The sequence below is a fragment of the Sarcophilus harrisii genome, chromosome 5 (assembly GCF_902635505.1).
Source record: "Sarcophilus harrisii chromosome 5, mSarHar1.11, whole genome shotgun sequence".
NCBI classification, from domain to species: domain Eukaryota; kingdom Metazoa; phylum Chordata; class Mammalia; order Dasyuromorphia; family Dasyuridae; genus Sarcophilus; species Sarcophilus harrisii.
The window spans coordinates 116,021,038-116,031,733 of record NC_045430.1 but is presented as its reverse complement, the minus strand read 5'-3'; positions in this window follow the sequence as shown (position 1 = coordinate 116,031,733).

Sequence of the window (10,696 nt, the reverse complement as noted above, 5' to 3'; positions counted from 1 at the left end):
TCTTTGAGTAGGGCCTCTCAAAGTAGCCAACAGAACACAGTTTTATTTTATTTAAATGCACTGAGTGCAGCCTATTAAAAGTGTGATTCTGAAGGGCTTTAGTATAATCAACCTTCTTTGAATTTGATAACTGCCCAATTCCGGTCCTTACATGAATGAAGGTTAGTTAATTTTCTAAATACTTACTGATTCCTTCCTTCTTTCAGCTGTTCAATTAACATTTATAAGGCATTTTTTGGGTTCTGGGGTGCTATAAAAATAAATAAGACATGTTCCTCTTCTGCAAAGAGTTTAAAATCTTGGAAAGACAGACAATAATTGTAACTTAAAGTAGAATCATAGAGGAATGAAAGATATCCAGAACATGTTCAGACCCCATCAGCTAAGAGGGAGTTTTCATGTAGATGATTATATGTTAACATGATTATATGCTATATGATTATATAATCTTTATTATATAGGTTATATAGATATAACCTATATATATGTATATATATATATATATATATCTTTTATTATATAGGGCCTTTGTCCCTATGAGGTCAGGTTTATTTCAGTTGCCTTCCCTCAGTCCTAAATACAGTGCACCCATGTTAAGAGCACCCATAAAATTCAAGATATCTGTAATTGTTTTTCTTGTCCTCTGCCTCCCTTATTGTCACTCTTTTTCAAGTGCCCTTAGAATTCTGGCTACTTTCCTGGGCAGATTTTGGCTAAAGATAGGAAATTGCTTCAGAATCTTTTTGGTATTTTTGATTGTAGTTTTTCCCTAGTGCCATATTGTGTGTGTGTGTGTGTGTGTGTGTGTGTGGTGTGGTGTGTGTATGTATGTATGTATAGATATACATACACACTCACATATAGATAGATATACATTTATTTATTAGGTTGCATACAAGAGTAACGCTGTTTTTTGACCTTTCTTTAACTGAAAAGTCTCTCTTTTGTCCTTACAATACAAACATTTCTTAGGGCAGTATTCTATATCTGGACAAAGAAAGACTTAAAAGGTAAGCCATAGCCAGATTATAGGAGGTTTTAATATCAGATGCTGAGGATATCACCATCCTACCAGTTAGCAAGATTTACAGTCTTAGTTATTATCCTTAATCTATTCTTTTTCCTTTCCTTTTCTTTCTTTCTTTCTTTCTTTCTTTTTTTCTTTCTTTCTTTCTTTCTTTCTTCTTTCTTTCCTTCCTTCTTTCCTTCCTTCCTTCCTTCCTTCCTTCCTTCCTTCCTTCCTTCCTTCCTTCCTTCCTTCCTTCCTCCCTCCCTCCCTCTCTTCCTTCTTTCTTTCTTTCTTTCTTTCTTTCTTTCTTTCTTTCTTTCTTTCTTTCTTTCTTTCTTTCTTTCTTTCTTTTTCTTTCTTGGATAATTTTTCAACATTAACTACAGCACAAACTTGTGTTTCAATCCCCCCTTCATCTTTCTACCCTCTCTCCTAGATGGCAAGCAATCACATATATGTTAAATATGATAAAAATATGTTAAATTGAATATGTGCATACATATTTATAAATTATTTTGCTGCAAAAAATCAAATCAAAAAAGAAAAAATTGGAAAGAAAATAAAATGCAAACAAACAACATGAAAAAGATGGAAAATTCTATGTTTTGATTCATTCTCAGTTCCCACAGTCCTCTCTCTGGGTGTAGATGGCCCTCTTCATCACAAGATCATTGGAAAAGGCCTGAATCATCTCATTATTGAAAAGAGCCATGTCCATCAGAATTGATTATTGTATAATCTTCTTGTTGCCATATATAATGATATCTTGATTCTGCTCACTTCACTTAGTATTGGTTCATTTAAGTCTCTCCAGGACTCTCTGAAATCATCCTGCTGATCATTTCTTATGGAACAATAATAACCCATAACATTCATATACCAAAGCTTATTCAACCATTTTCCAACTGATGGGCATCCACTCAGTTTCCAGTTTCTTGTCACTACAAAAAGGGCTGTCACAAACATTTTTGCACATGTGGGTCCTTTTCCTTCCTTTAAGATCTCTTTGGGATATAAGCCCGTAGAAACAGTGCTAGATGAGAGTATGCACATTATTTGATAGCCCTTTGGGTATAGTTCCAAATAGTTCTCCAGAATGGTTGGATCAATTTACAACTCCACTAACAATGTATTAGTGTTCCAGTTTTTCCACATTTCCTCCAACATTTGTCATTATCTTTTCCTCTCATTTTAGCCAATCTGAGAGGTGTGTAGTGGTACCTCAGAGTTGTATTAATTTATAGTTCTCTGATCTATAGTGATTTAAACACCTTTTCATATGACTAGAAATGGTTTTAATTTCTTTATCTGAAAATTGTCTGTTAATATCCTTTGACCATTTATCAATTGGAGAATGGCTTGAATTCTTATGAATTTGAGTCAGTTCTCTATAAATTTTAGAAATGAAGCCTTATCAGAACCTTTAAATGTAAAAATGTTTTCCTAGTTTATTACTGTCCTTCTAATATTGTCTGCATTGGTTTTCTTTGTACAAATCCTTTTTAACTTAATATATTCAAAATTATCTATTTTGTTTCCAATAATGAACTCCAGTTTTTCTTTGGCCACAAATTCCTTCCTCCTCCACAAATCTGAGAGGTAAGCTATCCTTTGTTCTTCTAATTTGCTTATAATATCACTTTTTATGTCTAAATCATGAACCCATTTTGACCTTATTTTGGTATGTGGTGTTATTTGTTATTTGTGTTTCTGTCATAGTTTCTGTCATATTAGTTTCTGTCATATTAGTTTCCAATTTTCCCAGCAGTTTTTGTCAAATAGTGAGTTTTTATCCCAAAAGCTGGGGTCTTTGAGTTTGTTAAACACTAGATTGCTATAGGCATTGACTATTTTGTCCTGTGAACCTAACCTATTCCACTGATCCACACTGTTTCTTAGCCAGTACCAAATGATTTTGATGATCGGTGTTTTGTAATATAGTTTTAGATCTGGCACAGGTAGGCAACTTTCACTTGCATTTTTTTTTCATTAATTCCCTTGAAATTCTTGTTTTTTTTTTTTCCCAGATGAATTTTGTTGTTATTTTTTTCTAGATCTGTAAAATAATTTCTTGTGAGTTTGGTATGGCAGAATAAGTAGATTAATTTAGGTAGTATTGTCATTTTAAATTACAATTGCTTGGCTAACCCATGAGCACTTGATATTTTTTCCAGTTGATTAGATCTGACTTTATTTGTGTGGGAAGTGTTTTGTAATTTTGTTCATATAATTTCTGACTTTGCCTTGGCAGATAGACATAATTATTTTATATTATTGAAGTTATTTAAAATGGAATTTCTCTTTACATCTCTTGCTGCTGAACTTACTTGGTAATATATAAAAATGCTAATGATTTATGTGAATTTATTTTGTATCTTGCAACTTTGCTAAAGTTGTGAATTGTTTCAGTAGTTCTTTTAGTTGATTCTCTAGGGTTCTCTATACCATCATATCATCTGTAAAGATTGATAATTTGGTTTCCTCATTGCCTACTCTAATTCCTTTAGTCTCTTTTTCTTCTCTTATTTCCAAAGTTAATATTTTGAATACAATATTGAATAGTATTAGTGATAGTGGGCAACCTTTTTTCACCCCTGATCTTACTGGGAATGGTTCTAATTTGTCCCCATTATATATGATGCTTAGTGATGTTTTTAAATAGATGCTACTGATCATTTTAAGGAAAACTCCATTTATACCTGTACTCTCTAGTGTTTTTAATAAGAATGGCTTTTGGATTTTGTCAAATGCTTTTTCTGCATTCATTGAGATAATCATATGATTTTTGTTAGTTTGGTTATTGATGTCAATTATGCTAGTAGTTTTCTTAATATTGAATGAGCCCTGCATTTCTGGTATAAATCTACCTTGATCATAGTATATTTATATTATTCTGGGGAATACTTTCTGTAATCTTTTTGCTAATACTTTATTTAAGATTTTAGCATCAATATTCATTATGGTAATTGGTCTATAATTTTTTCATCCCTACCTAGTTTAGGTATCAGTACTTTATGTCATAAAAGGAATTTGGTAGGACATCTTCTTTCCCTAATTTTTCAAATAGTTTGCATAGTGCACATGTTGAATTTGAGATGCCTATGGGATATATAATCAGGAATGCATCAATTCAAGAATATAGTTTAGGAGAGAAGCTGGGTCTATATATTTTAGTGTCATCTGTAATAAAAAACATTGAAATCCTGTGACTGAATGAGATCACCAAGAAAAGAAGTAGAGGGGTGAGGCATAAATTATAATCCAAAAGAAGTTAAGGAGAAGTAGTCACATGAAAAGAATTAAGAAACAGCACTATCATGAAAACTTGGGAAAGATAGAATATTAGGATGGGAGACTTATGAAACAGTTTTCTTTCAAAATATTTTTAAAACCTTTTATTTTTTTTCTTTGTAATCTTATGTATTTTATTTTATGTATTTAAAATTTTTTTTTTAAAAAAAGGATCTATAAGTTTCTCGAGACTGCCAAAGGGATTTATAATACAAAGAAGTTAAGAACTCTTGATCTATGTGGAGCAACTGGTCAACAATGGTCTAAGTTGTTAAGAAGTAAAAACAACAACAACAACAACAACAACAACAACAAAAGGAACCCCACCAAAAACAACCCTCCCAAACCTAATGAAGGTTGAAGAAAAGCATCAGTTTTAATAATTAAGAGATGTCATATGAAAAAAGAATAGGTCTGGCCTCAACATAAAAGATGATGAGAAATAACTACACAATGCAAATTCTCCTGAACTGAAATAACAATAGGGTGGAATTAAAAATGAATACTATTACTCCTTTCACAACTCTATCCTTTTCTCCCGCTCTTCCTCCTTAAGCCCTACCAATATACCTCTTTGTGGATTACTTTAATAGTAATGTAAGACTTTAATAATAATGTTCTCACCACAATGATTCAGATCAATACTCACCTGCCAATCTCTTAATGGGACAGAGGAGAAAAAGACAATCATCATGGTTGGAAAGGGTGAAAATCTCTGATGGAATAAATACCCACCACGATAGAATTGATTATTGTTAAGAGAAGTGAAGAAATTAAAATATAGTTTCAGTTCTCCCCAGCATTACATTTCTTTAAAAAATTTTTTTCAGTTCCAAATTCTCCCCTTGGCTTCATTTTCCTCCTCTATCCATTGAAAAGACAGGAAAAAGAACACACAGGATCATGCAAAACATATTTCCACATTAGTCATGTCTCCATTTTCCAAGCATGAAAAAATAAAGGGAAAATTATACTCTGATGTATTTATTTTTTGATCATTGCCTCCTTTAATCCACTCTCCCTCTTACCTTCCTTCCTTTTTTCTTAGCCTGTCCCCTTTCTACTGTCTTGTTTTTAAGACAAATTTGTACACCCAGCTTTGTGTGTGTGTGTGTGTGTGTGTAAAATCTCTCTTTAAACAAGTTCCCATGGGAGTTACGTTCCAGTTAACCACTCCCCCACCAAACCTCTCATTCCTTTATGCCTCCTTTATATATGAGATAATTTCTTCCATTCTTAATTTTCCTTCCCCTTCCTAAAACCTTTTTTTTTTTAATCTTGTGTTTAAATGTCAAATTTTTTATTGTTTTTTCATCAGAAATGCTTGAAAATTCTCTCTTTCATTAAATATTCATATTTTTTTTTCTATAGGATATCAGTTTTGTTTGGTAGATTAATTTTGGTTGTATTTCTTGCTCCTTTACCTTCCAGAATGTAATATTTCAAGCCCTTCATTTCTTTATAGTGGTAGCTGTTAAATTTTGTGCTGTGACTCAACAATATTTGAATTTTCTCTTTCTACTGCTTGCAACATTTTCTCCTTTACTAGAAACTCTGAATTTTCTATAGAATTCTTAAGTGTCTTCATTTTGTAATTTCTTTTATTTGGTAATTGATGGATTTTTTTAATTTCTACTTTGCCCTCTAGTTCTAAGCTACCTCTTTTTTTTTTTTTTTTTTTGGCTGAAGCAATTGGGGTTAAATGACTTGCCCAGGGTCACACAGCTAGGAAGTATTAATATCTAAAATCAGATTTGGACTCAGGTCCTCTGACTTCAGGGCTGGTGCTCTATCCACTGCACCATCTAGCTGCAGCTCTAAGCTCCCTCTATAGATTTCCTTTATAATTATTTTGAATATGATGTACAAGTTCTTTTTATAATATCATATCATTCAAGTAGTTTAATACTTTAAAAAATATCTTTCTTCAATCTATCTTCTAGTCTAGTTAATTTTCCTGTGGTGTAGTTTACATTTTCTTCTATTTTTTGGTCTTTTGACCTTGTTTCATTGTGTCTTAATGTCTCATGAAATCTTCAGCTTCCATTTGGTAAATTGTAATTTTTAAGAACTTCTTTTATTCAGTGAGGTTTTGTACTTCTTTAATCAGCTGTTCAACTCTTTTTTTAAAGAGTTATTTTCAGTATTTTTTGTGCCTTTTAAATCAAGCTGTTGATTAGTTTCTCATAATTTTCATTCATTGTTTTCATTTCTTTCCCTATTTTTTCCTTTACTGCTCATATGATTTAAAAAATCATTTTGGAGGCTTAAAAATCAGCTTCTTCCTTTGCTATTCTAGAAATCTTGTTGGGCTTGTTTCCAGACTGCATGGTTTTCCCCTTACTTAGTAAGGCTTTGCTTGCAAATTTTTTTTAGACAACATTTCCTGAGTTTATTTCTTGAGCTTTCCTGTCACTACATTAGCTTTTTTATGATCAGGTTCTCTTTTTGGTTGTTTGCTCATTTTCCAAGACAATTTCCTGAATTAGGACTTTATGTTAGAGTTGGAGACTGCTCACCTCTTGATGGGGATTATTTTACTGAGGTTCAATATTTTAAGTCCTTCTATTGCTTTCACACCTAGGTCTGGGGGTTTATACTATTTTGTTGCTTTCAAAGTGGAGTAGTCTGACCATTGCCTACTGGTCTATTCTCTAGTTCTTACTCAGGTTGGGGTTCTGCTCCCTTGTGACCTTAACTTCTTTCTGTTCTGTTGTTTTATTATTATTGTTATTAAAGCTTTTTATTTACAGATCATATGCATGGGTAATTTTTCTAACATTGACCCTTGCACAACCTTTTGCTGCAAATTTTCCCCTTCTTCCCCTCACCCCTATCTGGCAGGTAGTTCAATACATGTTAAATATGTTGAAAGACAGATCGAATAGGTGTATACATATTTACACAGTTATTTGGTTGTGCAAAAAAAAAAATCTGATCAAGAAGGAAGAAAAAGAAAAACTGAGAAAAAAAATTAAAATGCAAGCAAATGACAACAGAGAGAATGAGAATGCTATATTGTGTTCCACACTCTGTTCCCATGGTTCTCTCTTTGGGTGTAGATGATTCTCTTCATCACTGCACAAGTGGAACTGGTTTGATCATCTCAATGTTGAAGAGAGCCATGTCTGTCAGAACTTATCATCATATAGTCTTGTTGTTGCCGTGTATAATGATCTCCCAGTTCTGCTCATTTCACTTTGCATCAGTTCATGTAGGTCTCTCCAAGCCTCTCTGAAATCATCCTGCTGGTCATTTCTTATGTTCTGTTCTTTTTCAAACACTGTTTTCTCCCCACTGTATTTCTGGCCAGCTTCCACTCTAATATTTACATACATCTCCTTTTGTCCTTTTAAATTGTCCTGGTCTAGGGAAAAAATAGCTTAGAATTTGATTTTAAGTGTTTAGAGGGTTTAGTTGTTTAGAGGGTTTTCTTTGTCAGACTATTAAGCTTGGAATAAAAAGAATAAGAATAACTCTCTACTGTTTGTGGATGATTTGGAGGGTTATCTGTTCCCTTTTCAAGAATAAATGTTCACATTAACTGTTAGGAATGTTTGTCCCTCTTTGAGAATTTCCATGTATGCCATGTCACCTGATGGGATGGGCCCAGGAGATAAAGAGGGGATTGGCCTCTGAGGTAAGAGGTTGTGTCTTACAGGTGTTAAAGGTTCCTGGAGATGATGAGGGGTGTGTCCTCTTGCTAGATCTCTTTTTAGGAAGCAACAGTAAACTAACTCCAGTACTGTCTCCCTTCTGGGGATCCATTTAAGCAGTGCTGAGTGGGCTAGGCACAGGGTAATCCCAGAGGAGAGTAAATATAAATAACCAGCTTTGAGTCCAGACAGAGATGCAAAGAGAAAGATGCAAGGCAGACATATACTTGCTCTTGCTTCCTGCTAACCTCTGCTGAGATTACCAATAAAGAGAGGCTGTTTTGTACTTCAAGATCAGTTCATCTTCATGTGTATCTGGGAATATCTCAAAGACAGATATGTGTGGCCTTGGCAGTCTAGAATAATATACACAGAAGGTCAGGTACAATTAACATCTCCTTAACCTTACTTATTTGCTTACTAAGACATACTTGTAGACAATGATTTATCATTATAGTTAGATTCGTTTAAAATTGGATTCCACTGGGGGTGCCCAGGAAAAGAAAATGAAAAAAAGAGTTAAAATGACCAGAATTTGCATTTGAGTTTTTCAGGCTGGTGCCTTTCACTAGAAAAGTTTGAAATTATTTTTAGATTCATTCTCAAATATTAGTATCTGATGGTAAAATAGAAAATATGTTTGCCAAAGGCACTTGCCAATGATATTTTGGTACCCTGAGTATAGCCAAGTTCCCTTTTGATAATGAGGTTTTTCCAAATGTTCCTATTTGCTTAAAAAGTTGTAATTGTATTGGACTCTGAAGGTTATTAAATATTTATTGGTCTTCAGTTTTTTTCATTGTGTTCAACTCTTTGTGACTACATTTGGGTTATATTTTTTTTTCGGCAAAGATGTGGGAGTGGTTTGCCATTTCCTTCTCCAGATCATTTTACAGATGAAGACACTGAGGCAAACAAGTTTAAGTGAGTTGGAAACACATAAGAATTACAAAGGAAATTCTATAGTTTTGCATTGTGGCTAGAGTGTTGTCATTAAAAACTAGGTTTAAAGACTGACTCTCACAAATTACTTATTATATGATCTTGGATAAGCAATTTGCCTATACCTGCTTTATATATCTCTTTTAAGACTACAAGGTATAGATGTGACAATATGTAATTGGAAAGGGCTGAAACTCTTGAGTTCATGCACTGAGGTTGGACAACCGAGCACTTAAGGCTAACTCCCGATTGGCCAATACTCTATTAGCATATGCTTAGAAAATGCCCTTCCCACTATTCTGTGCTGGCTCGATAATTGATGTATACAGAGAATTGTAGGATGGAGTAGGGGGTGGAGTAAGACTAGCCGGAGTTACTTCTGGGTGGGAGACGAAGAAGGAAGGTCGTGGAGATTCTGTGTCCATTCAATTCCCTCCTACCTCTAAAGACCAAGAATAAAGACCAAGGACTTTTGCTTATCCTGACTCTGGCTGATTCTAAAGTATCCAGGGTGCTAATGTGGTCGTCACAATTAATGATAGAAGGAGTTTTCCCATACCAATGAAATTATAAAAGTTCAATATCTACTCCTATCCCTGTAAAGGAGATTGGCCAAATCATCAGAACTAGAAGTTTATATAATTCAGTTTATGGAAAGTAGTTTGACAGATCATATAATTATTTCACCAATATGTATATTGTAGATTTATACTGCAGGGGAACTTTGTGCTGGGTGCTGGAGAATTGTAGAGAGCATTTGGTTGGATTGCTTTGGGGAAATGGCTCACTGCTTTAATTATTTCCAATCTGCTTTCTGAATCAAAGGATAATCTCTTGAATATCAGTATTTTTGCAATGTTATTTTACATGCCTGCACATCATGTAGCCCCATGATATTGAAAGCATTAAGATCATTAATAATTCAAAAAAAGGGGGGGAAATTCATGGGGAGCTTATGTATATGTGAGCTGTTAAATTGCCAGGCACCTCAGAGATGGATATAGGAAAGGACTTTGCTTTTTCTATCTCTAGGACTTTTCTTTATTTACAGAAAACCACATGCTAATCCCATTTTGGAGATTACTGTGGAAAGCAAATTTGAGAGACTTTCCTTTCTGCAGCTCTAGGTGGAATCAGAGAGCAATGAATTCTGATGCTTTTGACATACCATCAAAAATTAGTTCTCAGCCAGGGAGCTTCCACGGCTGCTCTAGCTTTTACTCCAGCCAATCAACAAAGCAAAATTGTCTTCCAAACAGCAAGCTCTCTGCAAAAACAACTGAAGATTTACAGTCTTTTGGATTCTTTCAATTTCATTGATGCCACTTTTCCTGCTTCTTTTTCTATCGCATGCTATGACTTATTTTCATGCTGATTTCTTAATAGTTTTTAATGTTTCAAATCAGAGCCTCTTAGCAATGTGATTCATTTTTATGTACATTCAAGAAATCTATTTTTCTGGCAGGTATGAACTCAACATTGTTTATCTGATCTTCCCACAATTCCCCAACAGTTGACTTATTTATCATTTTGTTAATTGTGAATATCAATTTTTTTCTTTGTTTGACAAACATTTTATTTATAACCTCACTTGGTATTGAGCCACCCAATTATCACTGTATTTATAGCTAAATAGCATAGTAACAACATAATTTTAAATATAATTTGGTAAGCAAATTCTTTCCTTAAGTTCCAAGATTATTATATATTATATATGTGAAATTTTTGTTAAATGGAATATAGGTCAAGCAATATTTATTTACATTTCCATACATTTCAAATATGTGTAAAACAGAAA